A 15,554-nucleotide genomic window follows, 5' to 3' on the forward strand; every position below is an offset into this window, starting at 1 on the left:
TTTTTTTTACAATGTTTAATGTCTCTGTGACATACAGAGGCATTTAAAAACTATTTAAATTGCTTCAAAAAATAAAAAAAATGTAATGAATCAATAATACATTAAAAACCAAAATACACAGTTAAAGGCAGGACCCTTAACAGTGATGATGCACAGAGGGATCTTGGTGTCCAAGTCCACAGCTCCCTGAAAGTGGCCGCACGGATTAATAGGGTGGAAAAGAGGGCGTATGGCATGCTTCCCTTTATTAGTTGAGGCATTGAGTTCAAGAATCGGGAAGTTATGTTGCTGCTTTATAAAACTCTGGTTTGATTGCATCTGGAGTATTGCATTCAATTCTGGTTGCCCCATTATAGGAAGGATGTGGAGGCTTTGGAGAGGGTGCAGAAGAGGTTTACCAGGATGCTGCCTGAATTAGAGGGCAAGTGCTATAAGGAGAGGTTGGACAAACTTGGATTGTTTCTCTGGAACAACAGAGGCTGAGGGGAGACCTGATTGAAGTTAGATCATTAGACTGTAAGACAAAGGAGCAGAATTAGGCCATTCGGCCCATCGAGTCTGCTCCACCATTCGGTCATGACTGATTTATTGTCCCTCTCAACCCCATTCTTCTGCCTTCTCTTCGTAACCTTTGACGCCCTTACTAATCAAGAACCTATCAACCTCCGTTTTAAATACACCCAATGATTTGGCCTCCACAGCCGTCTGTAGCAATGAATTCCACGGATTCACCACCCCCTGGCTAAAGAAATTCCTCCTCATCTCTGTTCTAATGGGACGTCCTTCAATTCTGAGGCTGTGCCTTCTGGTGCTAGACTCTCCCACTGCTGGAAACATCCTCTCCACATCCACTCTATCCAGGCCTTTCAATATTTGGTAGGTTTCAATGAGATCCCCCCTCATCTTTCTAAACTCCAGTGAGTACAGGCCCAGAGCCATCAAACGCTCCTCATACGTTAACCTTTTCATCTCCGGGATCACTCTTGTAAACCTCCTCTGGACCCTCTCCAGTGCCAGCACATCCTTCCTTAGATATGGAGCCCAAAACTGCTCACGTTACTCCAAGTGTGGTCTGACCAATGCTTTATAAAGCCTCATCATCCTTGCTTTTATATTCTAGTCCTCTTGAAATGAATGCTAACATTGCATTTGCCTTCCTTACTACCAACTGAACCTGCAAGTTAGCCTTTAGGGAATCCTGCACCAGGACTCCCAAGTCCCTTTGCACCTCCGATTTGTGAATTTAGAAAATAGCCTGCACCTTTATTCCTTCTACCAAAGTGCACGACCACACATTTCCCTACGCTGTATTCCATCTGAGACACAAGAGATTCTGCAGATGTTGGAATCTGGAGCAACACACACAGTGCTGGAGGAACTCAGCAGGTCAGGCAGCATCTATGGAGGGAAATAAACAGTCGGCGCTTCGGGTCGAGATCTTTCATCGGGACTGGAAGGAAGATGGCAGAAGCTGGAATAAGAAGGTCAGGGGAGGGGGCAGAGCACACGCAGGCAGGTAATAGGTGAGTCCAGGTGAGGTGGGAAGGTAGGAGGGTGGGGGTGGGGGGGTGGAGAAGTAAGAAGCCGAGAGGTGATAGGCAGAAGAGGCAAAGGGCTGAAGGGGGAGGAATCCAGTAGGAGAGGGCAGTGCACCGTGCTTTAAAGGGAAGGAGATGGGGGACAGACGGGCAGGTCACGAGGGCGGGGAAAGGGATGGGCAGGTCATGGGGGTGGGGGATGGGGAAAGAGAAGGAGGCAGGGGACCACAGGAATGAGGGAAGGTGAAGGAGAAAAAGAGAGAAGGAGGGGGGAGAAGAGGGGTGAGGTTAATGGGAGTGAGAGAAATCAATATTGAGGCCGTCAGGTTGGAGACTACCAAGACGAAATTTGAAGAATTGTTCATCTAACCTGCGCCTGGCCTCAATGTGGCAGTAGAGGAGGCCATAGATAGACATGTCGGCATGGGGGTGGGATGTGGAGTTGAAGTGGATGACCACCGGGAGATCCTCGCTTTTGTGGTGGACGGAACCACGGTGCTCGACGAAGCGGTCACCCAACCTGCGTCAGGTCTCACTGACGTAGAGGAGGCCGCACCGGGAGCACAGGATGCAATAAATGACGTCCTCGGACTCACAGGTGAAGCGCTGCTTCACCTGGAAGGATTTTCTGGGGCCCTGAATGGTGGTGAGGGAGGACGTGTGGGGACAGTTGTAGCACTTGGTGTGGTTACAGGGATAAGTGCCGGGAGGATCATCTACAGGGAGGGACGTGTGGACAAGGGAGCTGCGGAGAGAGCGATTGCTACGGAGAGTGGGGTGGGGGGGGGGGGAGGGGAAGATGTGCCTGGTGGTGGGATCCCGTTGGAGGTGGCAGAAGTTGCGGAAAATGATGTGTTGGATGTGGAGGCTCGAGAGGTGGTAGGTGAGGACAAGGGGAACCCCCCTCCCCCACCCCACCTCCTACCTTCCCCCTCTCACCTGGACTCACCTATCACCTGAACCCACCTATCCCCTGCCTGCGTGTACTCCTCCCCCTCCCCCCACCTTCTTACTCCGGCTTCTGCCCTCTTCTTTTCCAGTCCTGATGAAGGGTCTCAGCCTGAAACATCGACTATTTATTTCTCTCCATAGATGCTGCCTGACCTGCTGAGTTCCTCCAGCATTTTGTGTGTGTTGCCGTATTCCATCTGCCACTTCTTTACCCATTCTCCCAACCTGTCCAAATCCTTCTGCAGACTCCCTGCTTCCTCAACACTACCTGCCCCTCCACCTGTCTTTGTATCATCCGCAAACTTAGCCACAAAGCCATCAATTCCGTCATCCAGATCATTAACATGTAACGTGAAAAGTAGCGGACCCAACACCGATCAATGTGGAACACCACTAGTCACCGGCAGCCAACCAGAAAAGGCACCCTTTATTCCCACTCTTTGCCTTCTGCCAGTCAGTCAATCTTCTATCCATGCTAGTACCTTTCCTGTAATACCATGGGCTCCTATCTTGTTTAGCAGCCTCATATGCAGTCCATATAATTATGAGAGGCATAGATAGAGTAGACAGCTGGCATCTTTTTTCCCAGGGTCAAAATGTCTAAGACTAGAGGGCATGCACTTAAGGTGAGAGAGGGAAAGTTCAAAGGAGATATGTGGGGCAAGGCTTTTACACAGAGAGTGGTGGGTGCCTGGAATGCGTTGCCAGGGGTGGTGGTGGAGGGAGATACGATAGAGGTGTTTAAGAGGCTCTTAGAAAGGCACATGAATGTGCAGGAAATGGAGAGATATGGACATTGTGTAGGCAGAAGGAATTAGGTTAATTAGGTATTGTTAGCTTAATTAGTTCGGTACAACATCATAGGCTGAAGTGCCTGTTCCTGGGCTGTACTACGTTCTAAATAATTAAAGAACTGAAAATACACACACACAAAAAAAAATCAGTAACAAGCTTTGGAAGGGATTTAGGTGTTCTAGTGCATGAATCACAAAATGTCAGACAGATCCAACAAGTAGTTAAGATGGCAAATGGCAAGTTGGCCTTTATTGCAAAGGAGGTGGAGTGTAAGAATAGGGAGGTTTTGTAACATTTGTACAGGGCATTGGTGAGGCCACACCTTGAATACTGTGCCTAGTTTTGATCCTGCTACCTAAAAACAGATATAGTAACATTGGAGACAGTCCAAAAGAGATTCACCAGACTAATTCCTATAGTGACATTGTTGTCCTAAAAAGAGGGGCTATCTCGTTTGGCTCTGTATTCCTTGGAGTTTAGAAGAATGGGTGGTGACCTTATTCAAATATGTAAGATCCTCAGGGGATTGGATAGGGTAGGTGCTTGAATGATTTTACTCGTGGGAGAGTCATGAACAAGGGCTGCAAAATAAGGTGCTGGTACTTAAAACCGTGTAGAAATTTCTTCTCACAGAGGATAGTCAATCCCTGGAATTCTCTGTCCCTGGGGGTGGTGGAGACCAGGTCACTGGATATATTTGCGGTGGAGGTGGGTAAATATTTGAAAGATCGAGGAATTAAGTGGAGGGGAGGCCAGTGTAGATCAGCCACGATCACTTTGGTGGGGCAGGCTTGAGGGACCTGGTGGCCAACTCCTGCTCCTGTGTATTAAGTTTTTAACCGAGTTGAACAATAAAATCATTAATCAATGTAGATCACAAGCAAGTCCCTTAAAAATTATTTAACTGTTTCCAATTTTTCGGGTCTTTCCGCAGATTGATTAATAATGATGTCAGATTTATGTCGTCTGTTCCACACTAAGAGCTCAAACTATTTTATTTTTGCATGACGGTGCATCAGTTTATTTGAGGATAATCAACAGCTAATATCCTCGTTCCTAAACTGATGCCCTCAGGCCTTGCATTAAACTTTCAATGTATTTGAATGTCTTGGTAATATTTACCCTTCAATCAACATCACCATAAAAAGAACAGATTACATGTTGATTAAGATATTGCAGTCTGTTGGGACTTTGTTGGGTACAAGTTGCTCCATGCAACCCCTTCCAGAACAAACTCCGGATTCTCTGGAGTTCTCTTCAGTCCTTTCCTTCCCTGCATCTCTTCTTACTTTTCTAGTTCTAATGAAGCATTAACTCAGTTTCTCCCTCTACACGTCTTACTTGACCTTCTGAGTATTTCCAATGTGCTTTTTCCAAATTTCATTTCCAGTCTTGCAGCCTTTTGCTTTCCCATTCCTCGTTGGCCAGGGAGGTCGGCTTTAATTGCACCAGCCATCCGTGTGGTTAGCACTGGCCATGTGCAGGAAGCATTGGAAGTAACAAGTAGTGTAAATCTGCACTGCAGTCGAGTGGCAGGGATTAATCACATTGCGATCTCTGTGCCAATCTTGGGGGATATTATTCAAAGTGGTCCCCCCATACTCTACCACCTGCTGGCTGTAAGAGGCTGACATCAGGGGTTAATTTTATCGGGGAAACCTTGCCAGCTGGTTCTGCACCTGCCCACAATATCCCATTCATTGGGTAGACACACCAGCAGAGACTCTGCACTGGGGCACGCCAAAGATCAAGAAAGACAGACTTGCATTTCTCTGGCTACTTTGACCTCAGGGCATCCCGACATGTTTCCATTACAATGGAGGCCTTTCGAAGTCAGTTGCCAGTGTAATCTTGAGAACATGCATCGAATTTGTGGACAGCCAGCTCCCACAAACAGCGATGAGGCAAAGACCAGAAAGTTTGTTTTGGTGATGTGAAATGAGGAATAAATGTCAGTCTGACTGGGAGGTCAGTTCCCTGCTCTTCTTCAAAATAATGTTTTATATATTTTCCTAAGGCAGAAAACAGAGCCTCTGTTAAACTTCTCATCTGAAAGACAGCTCCTCTGACTGTGCTGCACACTCTCAGTACTGTAATGCAGTATCTGCCCAAAGGTTTTATTGATCAAATCTCCAGAGTGGGATATCATTGAGTCAGAGGGCAATGCAGGCCCTTCGGCCCAACCAGTCCACGTTGACCACAGTGCCCACCCAGCTAGTCCCAATTTCCTGCATCCCGCATATCCCTCCAAGCCCTGCCCCTCCACGTACCCATCCGAGTGCTTCTTAAATGATACTGTTGTACCTGCCTCAACTACTTCCTCTGGCAGCTCGTTCCATGTACTCACCACCGTTTGCGTGAAAAAGTTGCCCTTTGGTTCCTTTTAAATCTTTCCCCTCTCACTCTAAACCTATGCCCCCCTAGTTAAACCTATGCCCCCTCGATATCACAATAATCTTCATATGGAACTGGGGTTGCCACTGACACCTCATTGGTCAGGATATATGTCTGTTAAATAAAAGTGGATACTCAGTAACTGCATAATTATCTAGAACTTACAACCCAGAAAAAGGACATTTGGTCCATGTTGGGGTTTACATTTCATGCTAGCCTCCTCTTACCCTGCTTCATCTCCTTATCAGTATATCCTTACAGTGGTGTCTCTCTCTCTCTCTCTCTCTCAAGTAGCTATCTTGCTTCCCCTTAAACTTCTGCCTGGTTTTTATCACGTCTGCTACACAGGGTCACAAGTCCTTTATTCTAACTACTCTTAGCGACAAAGTATGGAGGCATGGGGGTTGATACAAGTAGGACGTTACCATAAACTATATGCTCAGTGGAATAATTGCCACAAATGATTTTAAAAAAATTGTCTTTTCTTTCAAAGCTCAACACTCAGAACCACTGAGAACCAGTGTACTGAATGGAGTAAATACTGACTGCTTTTGTGACTAAAGAAAATGGGCCTTGATTTAGGAGCTGTTCACCTGAAAATGACTGCTTCCCAATATTTTCTGAGTGCCTTTTCACTGACACAGAATTCGACACTTCCCAATCACCTATTCCTACTTTTCTGGGGTTGGTATTTGAGGAAACATTTATGTGGATTTGCTGGAAGGAGACTGAAAGCTTAGCTGGCCTGTCTCCACTTTGTGGGTGGCTGGGCTGCCTGTTAAACCTAGTTTTTAAGAGGTGTCTCCATCACCTAGAGCTTTGAGAGGGTGCCAGGGGTGAGTGAATGAGCAAATTGCACTATATTCAACCTGCTTCCCACTGTCATCACATGGACTTTCTTCAGCTGAATGTGGAGGGCCAATCCCATCGACTCTCCATACCCTTGAGTCAGACAGTAAAGCCTTGGTGTTGACTGGTCTTCAGAAGTTGTAGCCCAGTGGTCCCACACCAAAGGCTTTGACCGGAGACAAAATTGGAGGGAGAGTTATGTTCCGGTCAACTCCACATGAATTTAACAGCTTGTAAATGCCCCTGAACTTGCTATAAATAAGTTAAAACAAATGATTAATTTTAAATTTAAAAAATAATTCAAAGACGTTAAGTCACTTAAAATAATTAAAAGCATTAAGCTAAAGTAAAACAATTTTTAAAAATTCCTTGGTTAGACCTTCCTGACCAGTTTTAAGCTGCCGGGTGCATCTTTAGAGGAGCCAATGCTATTTTCAAAGGCTGCCTGACTTGATATTCTGGCACATTCAGCAATAGTTGTTGAAATAGATGATAATGGTACTCACTGCAGTAGGATTTATTTCCTATGTTACAACAATGGTTACATTTCAAAATTATTTAATTGCCTTTAAACTCTAACAAGAGAGAATCGAACCACCTCAAAAGCATTACCATCACCAAGACTCCCACCACCAACATCCTGGGGTCATCATTGACCAGAAACTCAACTGTACCAGTGACATAAATAGTGTCTAAAAGAGCAAATAACTCACTGTAGACAACCAAGGCCAAGTTTTCCACTTGCCTAGATAACTCCAACAACACTGAAGAATCTCAACACCATTTGGCCTGCATGATTGATGCTCCATCCACTGCCCCTAATAATTCATTCCCTCCACCATGGGCGCACGGCAGCTGGGGTGTGGCACCATCTACAAAATGCACTGCAGTTACTCACCCAGACTCCTCCAGCAGCACCTTCCAAGCTCGCGACCGCCACAAAGGGCTTCAGATGCAGGTAAACATCGCCGTCTGCTGGTTTCCTGCCAAATTGCATACTATCCTGGAAATATATATATTGCTGCGAAGTCAAAATCCCCGAACTCCCCACTGAACAACACTGTGTCAGCAGCTTCATCAGGAGGACTGCAGCGTTTCCAGAAGGCAGCTCAACACCTCCTTCTCAAGGGCAGTTGGGGATGAGCGATAAATGCTGGCCTTGCCAGTGACACCAGACACCAAAAAATGAATAAATAAACAAAATCTACTAAGAGACAGCCAAAGATTACAAAAGATGCCATATGTATTTTCTAGGTTCTATTGGCTATTGGAATCAGTCCCCAATACCTGGCATCTTTTCACTGGAAGTGTTGCATCCACACTTGATGCAAATTACTGGACTGAATATGTCATCACCGATCAACTGGACTCGGACAACTTGCATTCGTTTCCCAATCAATCTTTATTTACTTCTGCACAAGGAGAGCAGTGCGGTCTCAGTCACTAAATTACTCTAAAACTTCTGCTCAAAATTGTCCATTTTATACAGACATTGACTAATTGAAATCTTTGCGCACTTTCTAATCTCTTATTTGCATACCTAGAATAAAAATCACCAATCATGATACATTCTTACAGGCATCAATAACCAATAAAAACTACATGCTATTCAAACCTTGATTTGCATTTAACCTGATCAAAAGCGGCCAATTATACCTTAGTTTTAGTAAGAGTAATTGTCCAATAGTTTCTGTGTTCTTTCCAATCTTTCATCCGCATCTTTATCTTGTCTGGTCTGCCGAGTCTGCTCATGTGCTCTGTACGGCTGCACGCATTCATAACCCTTGCCATGCCAGAGCTTCCACAATTATACCCTTGGGACCAAGCTTAGGTTTAGAACAGTCTGTATTTGTTGATGGTTTTTCTTCTATGAACATATTAGGAATTATTTAAGGCCTGCATCCCAAATTTCCCTTGAGAAAGAGGTGGTGAACCGGTTGGATAGGGAGTTCCAGGATTTAGACCCAGCAATGACGAAGGAATAGATGGTTTGTGAATTGGAGGGGTGTTCCAATACATTGTGTCCTTGCCCTTCATGGCTGAGACAGGCAGGTCATTAGACAACAGGGGAGTCAAGGGTTATGGGGAACAGGCTGGAAAGTGGAGTTGAAACCAAATTCAGATCAACCACGATCTGATCAAACAGCGGAGCAGGTACAGGGGGCCCACTGGCCAATTTCTTTTTCTCTTATGTTCTTGTTGGCAGAGGTTGGGTTTAGTAGTGCCAAACCGCCCACCCCGTTAAAAGCAAGAAGTTCTAAAGATCACTATAAAAGTCAGGGGATCGAAACGCATTCAGCCTACGCAGCAAGAGTGAGTGACTGCAGGGAAATGGAAAATCCTTAAAGCTAATTTTACAAAAGCAGGACTCAGGCCGAGAGAGCTGTTCCCCTCGTTAATTAGACCATGTAAGGTGTTGTCTCAGTAATTTGGGAACAGTGCACTGGTTCCTTTCGGTTTACAAACAACAGAGTTTATGGTAGAAGGTGAAGAGATGGAACAGGAGATAAAATAGGTATAGCTGAGTTGTGGGAGAAAAGAAGGAATGCACGGTATATTCAATCACTTCTTTTCTTGTCCACAGTTTAGTTTTTGCTTCACAAAACACACACACACACACACCTCAAATTCCTGCAGGTTTTAGACTCCCACAACACTTGGGTGGAAACTGGGCAGACATTCTACCCCTCTCAACTTGCTCTTGAGTACGTTCGATCCAACTCTTTACTCAATTGATGCATCAATTATATGAACAACTTGTATTTAGATATCACCTTTGATGCAGTGAAATATCGTAAAATGCTTTGCAGGGACATTATCAAACTGCATTTCAAATGAAGCCACATAAATATATATTTGGGTGGTTGTTCAGCTGGACAGAGAGAAAAAAGTTTTGAAGAGCATTCCGGGGTTGGGAGTCTAGGCAAGTGATGGTATAACTCCCAATAAAGGTGCAATAAAACCTAGGGATGTGCAGGTGGCTGGGAATGAGGGAACAGAGGGATCTAGTGATCTCTTGATTTACAACAACTGTTAAGAACACTAGGGAGGTTTTACAATGTCCGTTTGCATTAGCGAGTAATTAGGGAGTAATAAAGTCCTAGGAGTAGACTTTGGATCTACCCTGCGCTGAGGATTTCTGGTTTATTTGTGGTTGAGCTGCAAAAGGAGTGTTGAAGGCTCCTGACTTGTCTGAAACTGGCTGGCGGTTTCATTTCTTGGAACTGGATTCTAATCTAATACAAGAGCATTGGAGTTAGTTTACATAGAGTCTGAATAATCTCAACCTGGACTTTAATGATATGATGTACAGCACAGATGGTCCATAATTCAGCGTGCAACTGACATTAAAATGACAATCCCATTCAAAGGCAACGAGAACAAAGTCCCAGCCAGTTCCCGAGACATCGTTGGACGCCTGGATAACCAACACGCATGTAATCAATTATACTGCTGACAAAGCTACGTCAATCAACAGATTGCAGCTACTGGAAAATAAACAAATAATTCCACAATCGCCTTCTTCATTAATGTGCACAGCACAAGAAAAAATTTGCTCTGTGTGTGAGTTTGGTTCTAGCCAGGCTCAGGGAAAGATGGATCACATTTTTCATTGGGAAATGTTATGATGATTGAGATGCACATTTTCTGGGGACCTGTCGGCATACCCAAGGGTAAATAAAAGTAAAATAACTACAGATTTTGGAAATCTGAAATAAAAACCTAAAGTGCTAGAAACATTTGGTTGGAGACCTGAATCGTTAACGTTGTTTCTCTTTCCACGGATGCTGTTGAGTGTTCCCACCATTTCCTGTTGTTACACCATGGATAACAACAATATTAAGTGTCGGAAGTCTTTGAAAAGATATCTGAGCTCGGAAGGTAATTGGTCACATTGAGGTGAAGTGTTTTTGGGCTGTAGTCTCCTTCAGGTGCTCACACTGGCACAGTCAGGACAGCTCCAGCGACCTGGGTTCAGTCCTAACGGTGTGGCATTTGCATGTGCCCAGGTGGCTTTCCTCTGGGTCCTCTGGCTTCCTCCCACATCCCAAAATCATGTCAGGCTAGACATGCGATAATGCTATTACAGCGCCAGCAACCCGGGTTCAATTCTGCTGCTGTCTGTAAGGAGTTTGTACGTTCTCCCCGTGCCTGTGTGGGTTTCCTCTGGGTGCTCCGGATTCCTCCCACATTCCAAAGACGTACGGGTTAGGAAGTTGTGGGCATGCTACGTTGGCGCTGGAAGCATGGCAACACTTGCGGGCTGCCCCCAGAACACACTACGCAAAAAGATGCATTTCACTGTGTGTTTCGATGTACATGTGACTAATAAATAAATATCTTTCCTTTAACTAGGCTAGGTCTTTATTCCTTGGAATGTAGGAGAATGAGAGGCAACGTTATAGAAGTGTTTAAAATTATGAGAGGCATAGATAAGGTGGACGGTAACAGTCTTTTCCACAGGGTAGGGAAGTCCAAAACTAGGGGGCATAGGTTTAGGTTGAGAGGGGAAAGATTTAAAAGGGAGCTGGGGCAACTTTTTCACACATAGCAATGAGCTGCCAGAAGAAGTGGTTGAGGCAGGTACAATAGTATCACGCTATTACAGTGCCAGCGATCGGGGTTCAATTCCCGCCACTGTCTGTAAGGAGTTTGTACATTCTCCCCGAGTCCGTGTGGGTTTCCTCCTGGTGTTCCGGTTTCCTCCCACATTCCAAAGACGTACGGGTTAATAGCTTAACATGGGTGTAATTGGGCGGCGCGGGCTCCATGGGCCAGAAGGGCCTGTTACCGTGCTGTATAAATAAAGTTTAAAGTTTAAGCACTTGGATAGGTACATGGAGGGGCAGGGCTTAGAGGGATTTGGGTTGAACGCAGGAAATTGGGACTAGCTGGGTGCGCACTGTGGACTGGACTGGTTGGGCCGAAGGGCCTGTTTCCGTGCTGTACTGCTCTATGACTCGATGTGGGCTGGTAGGTTAATTGGCCACTGTAAATTATTCCTAGTGTGTAGAATCTGGAGGGAGTTGATGGGAACGTGGGGAGAATAAAATGGGATTAGTGTAAATGGGCGCTTAATCGTTGGAGCAGACTTGGTGGGCCTAAGGCCTACTTCCGTGTTGTGTGACTCTATGGTATTCGGGACAAAGGGGCAGTGCAGTGCAGAGATGGGCGGCCATCAGCAAAGTGCACAGGTACAGGTCATCCCCAGGGCACAGCAGGGTTCTATTCCTCTGAACTGTTTGTAACCGACACAGTTCTGAAGTCGGAAACGCAGCCGAGTTCCCACCCGGCAGAAGATGCCTGCAGCCCCGCAGCAGCCAGCATGTCCATCCCACCAGTCTCCCAATCGCTCCTTGGTATGTACGGGCTGTACATGAGTTGGGTGTTCTTAAGACCTGTACAGGAAAGCCCTGAACCACTCAAACTTCTGATAGCAAAGGACGGCCTGAGTATGCCCAGCCCTATATGTTCATTGCACTTCAAGGAAATGATAACACTTACCACATAGTTAAGCTTGGATTTAAAGAAAAGCTTCAGTTTTTAATGGTGCTTCAATGGATACAGTACAGCATCTGGATATAGAACAGACTCCATATGGACTGGTCTTTATCAGTGATGCTCCACTTACATTGCAAAGAGCAAATATGCTTTAAGTGCACGGACCTGGAACATTCAGTAAGCTTTGTATAGATGTACTCACAATATGTACACACAATGTATTTGGCAATTTCTAGCTATCTGCTTCCTGAGGGAGAAAATGTAGCAGCCCAATGCCCCTAGACCAGAATAAGTAATGACTAAAACAGCAAGACAAGCAAACTGACCCTTTAATCACAGCCAGTCCATTTATTCTGCAGCAATGGGGCTTTCTACAGTTTAAGAACTATGACTTATTCAACGTGGACTTACTCTTAAAAGCCTTCACAGTTTACTCAGTTTATTCTATATCTGACTGAAACCCAAAAACAGCCAAAAACAAACCTTCAGTCGGCGAACATTAAATTGCATAACACAGGGATATGAATTTTAGTTTAAGAATTCCTTAAATTACGAATATTGATTGGAAAATTGCCACAGCATTTACTTTCCTCGCTAACCATGCTCCAATTCTCTACTCTGTTTGTAAATCTGCTTCAGATGGACAAACCTTAACTGGAATAATGCCCAGCCCCCTGCCTTATGTTCCATGTTCCATTGTGATTTCCCTCCACACTATTCCAACCACACTGTACATGCAGGGTACCTTCAGTGACCTTTGTACTTAGCTGACAATTAAAATGACTCCAGAAATCAAAGCTTCTGCTACATCACATTGACATTCAACCACCATCAGGGAATGAAGGTAATTAGAGTGATCTTGTCTTGATTTTCTCCATTTGATTTATTACGTGTTTTAATGTATGAGATGCTCGTGAAAATTTACTACCCAAGGAGATTGCACTGTGTTTGGATGAAGGGTCTCAGACCTGAAACGTTAACTCGGTTTCCCTTTCCACAGATACTGACTGACTGCTGAGTATTTCCAGCCTTTTCCGTTTTTATGCCCAAAACAGTTATTTATTTGTAAAATTCTTCCAGTTGTGCAGTGCTGGTAAAATATAGCTGAGAAGTATAGTGGCGTTGACATTCAGGTATTTGGTATTGGTTTATTATTGTCACTTGTACCGAGGTACAGTGAAAAACTCGTCTTGCATACCGATCGTACAGGTCAATTCATTACACAGTGCAGTTACATTGAGTTAGTGCAGAGTGCATTGAGGTAATACAGGGTAAAAACAATAACAGTACAGAGTAAAGTGTCACAGCTACAGGGAAGTGCAGCGCAGGTAGACAATAAGGTGCAAGGTCACAACAAGGTCGATCGTGAGGTCAGAGTCCATCTCGTTGTATAAGGGAACCGTTCAATAGTCTTATCACAGTGGGATAGAAGCTGTCCTTAAGCCTGGTGGTACGTGCCCTCAGGCTCCTGTATCTTCTACCTGACGGAAGAGGAGAAAAGAGGGAATCACAAGATCACAAGATCACAAGACAAGGGAGCAGAAGCAGGCCATTCAGCCCATTGAGTCTGCTCCAAGGAAAAGGGAAAAAAGAAATGAGAAATGGGGAATGGAGGGGGGGGGGGAACAAAAAAAACCTATTCTAATCCCAATTTCCGGCCTTATCCCCATATCCCTTGATACCCTGACTATTTAGATATCTATCTATCTCCTCCTTGAACGCCCCCACTGATCTGGCCTCCACTGCTGTACGTGGCAAGGAATTCCACAAATTCACCACCCTCTGGCTAAAGAAATTTCTCCTCGTCTCTGTTTTGAAACTGTACCCTCTAATTCTAAGATTGTGCCCTCTGGTCCTGGACTCGCCCACCAAGGGAAACAGCCTAGCCACATCTACTCTGTCCTTTCCTATCAACATTTTAAATGACACTATGAGGTCCCCTCTCATTCTTCTGTATTCCAGTGAGTACAGTCCAAGAGCCGACAAACGCTCATCATACGTAAGCCCTTTCATTCCTGGAATCATCCTCGTAAATCTCCTCTGAACCCTCTCCAACGTCAGCACATCCTTCCTAAGATGTGGGGCCCAAAACTGCGCACAATATTCTAAATGAGGCCTCACTAAGTGCCCCGTAGAGCCTCATCAACACTTCTTTACTTTTATACGCTATACCTCTCGAAATGAATGCCAACATAGCATTCGCTTTCTTTACTACCGATCCAACCTGGTGGTTAACCTTTAAGGTATCCTGCACGAGTACCCCCAAGTTCCTTTGTACTTCCGTACCTTGAATTTTCTCTCCTTCTAGATAATAATCTGCCCACTTATTTCTGCTTCCAAAGTGTACAACTGCACATTTCTCAACATTGAATCTCATCTGCCATTTCCTTGCCCATTCTCCTAAACTGTCTAGGTCTCTCTGCAACCTTCCTATCTCCTCAATACTCCCTACTCCTCCACCTATCTTGGTGTCATCCGCAAACTTAGCCACGAAACTATTTATTCCATCATCCAAATGACCCAGGTGGGTGGGGTCTTTGATTATGCTGGCTGCTACTCCAAGACAACGAGAGGTAAAGACATAGTCCAAGGAGGGGAGGCTGGTTTCCATGATGCGCTGGGCTGTGTCCACAGCTCTCTGCAGTTTCTTGTGGTCCTGGGCAGAGCAGTTGCCATGCCAAGCTGTGATGCATCCAGATAGGATGCTTTCTATGGGGCATCGATAAAAGTTGGTGAGTGTCAAAGGGGTATTCAGCTCAAGGTGAAGCTGATTAGCTAAAAATGCTCCTTGATTTAATGCGGGGCACAGTGGCTCAGCGAGTAGAGCCACTGCTTCGCAGCTCCAGCGATCCGAGTTCAATCCTGCCCTCCGCTGCTGTCTACATGGAGTTCGCACGTTCTCCCTGTGACTATGTGGGTTTCCCCCAGGCGCTCCAGTTTCCTCCCACATCCCAAAAATGTGCAGGTTGGTAGGTCAACTGTCCACTGTAAATTGCCCCTGGTGTGTAGGTGAGGGGTAGAATCTGGGGGGAGTTGACAAAAGTGTGGGGAGAATAAAACAGGATGAGTGAAGGATTGGTGTAACTGGTCAGCACAGACTAACTGGGCTGAAGGGCCTGGTTCTGTGTTGTTTGACCCTCTGGCTCCATCAGTCAGTGGATGAGGACAGTTTTAATGAACCTTTGCCAACAGAAATCCTGTCATCACATTGTGAGTTACGTTTAAGTTGAAATATCACCGTTTGGTCAAAATCCAGCAGAAATGTTGAAGAAGGAGGCTCCTCACCACTTTCTCAAAGATAAGTTGCAGGGGGCAATAAATACAACACTTACAAGTTTTATTTTTACACCAGGCCACCATTAACATCCTGGGGGTCGCACCTGACCAGAAACTCGTCTGAACCAATCGCATAAATACTGAGGTTACGAGAGCAGGTCAGAGACTGGGTTTCTTCTGGTGAGCGACACACCTCCTGACACCTCAAGACTTCCACCATTCATTAGACCCAAGGCTCGAGTGTGATGG

The sequence above is a fragment of the Pristis pectinata genome, chromosome 18 (assembly GCF_009764475.1).
Source record: "Pristis pectinata isolate sPriPec2 chromosome 18, sPriPec2.1.pri, whole genome shotgun sequence".
NCBI lineage: Eukaryota > Metazoa > Chordata > Chondrichthyes > Rhinopristiformes > Pristidae > Pristis > Pristis pectinata.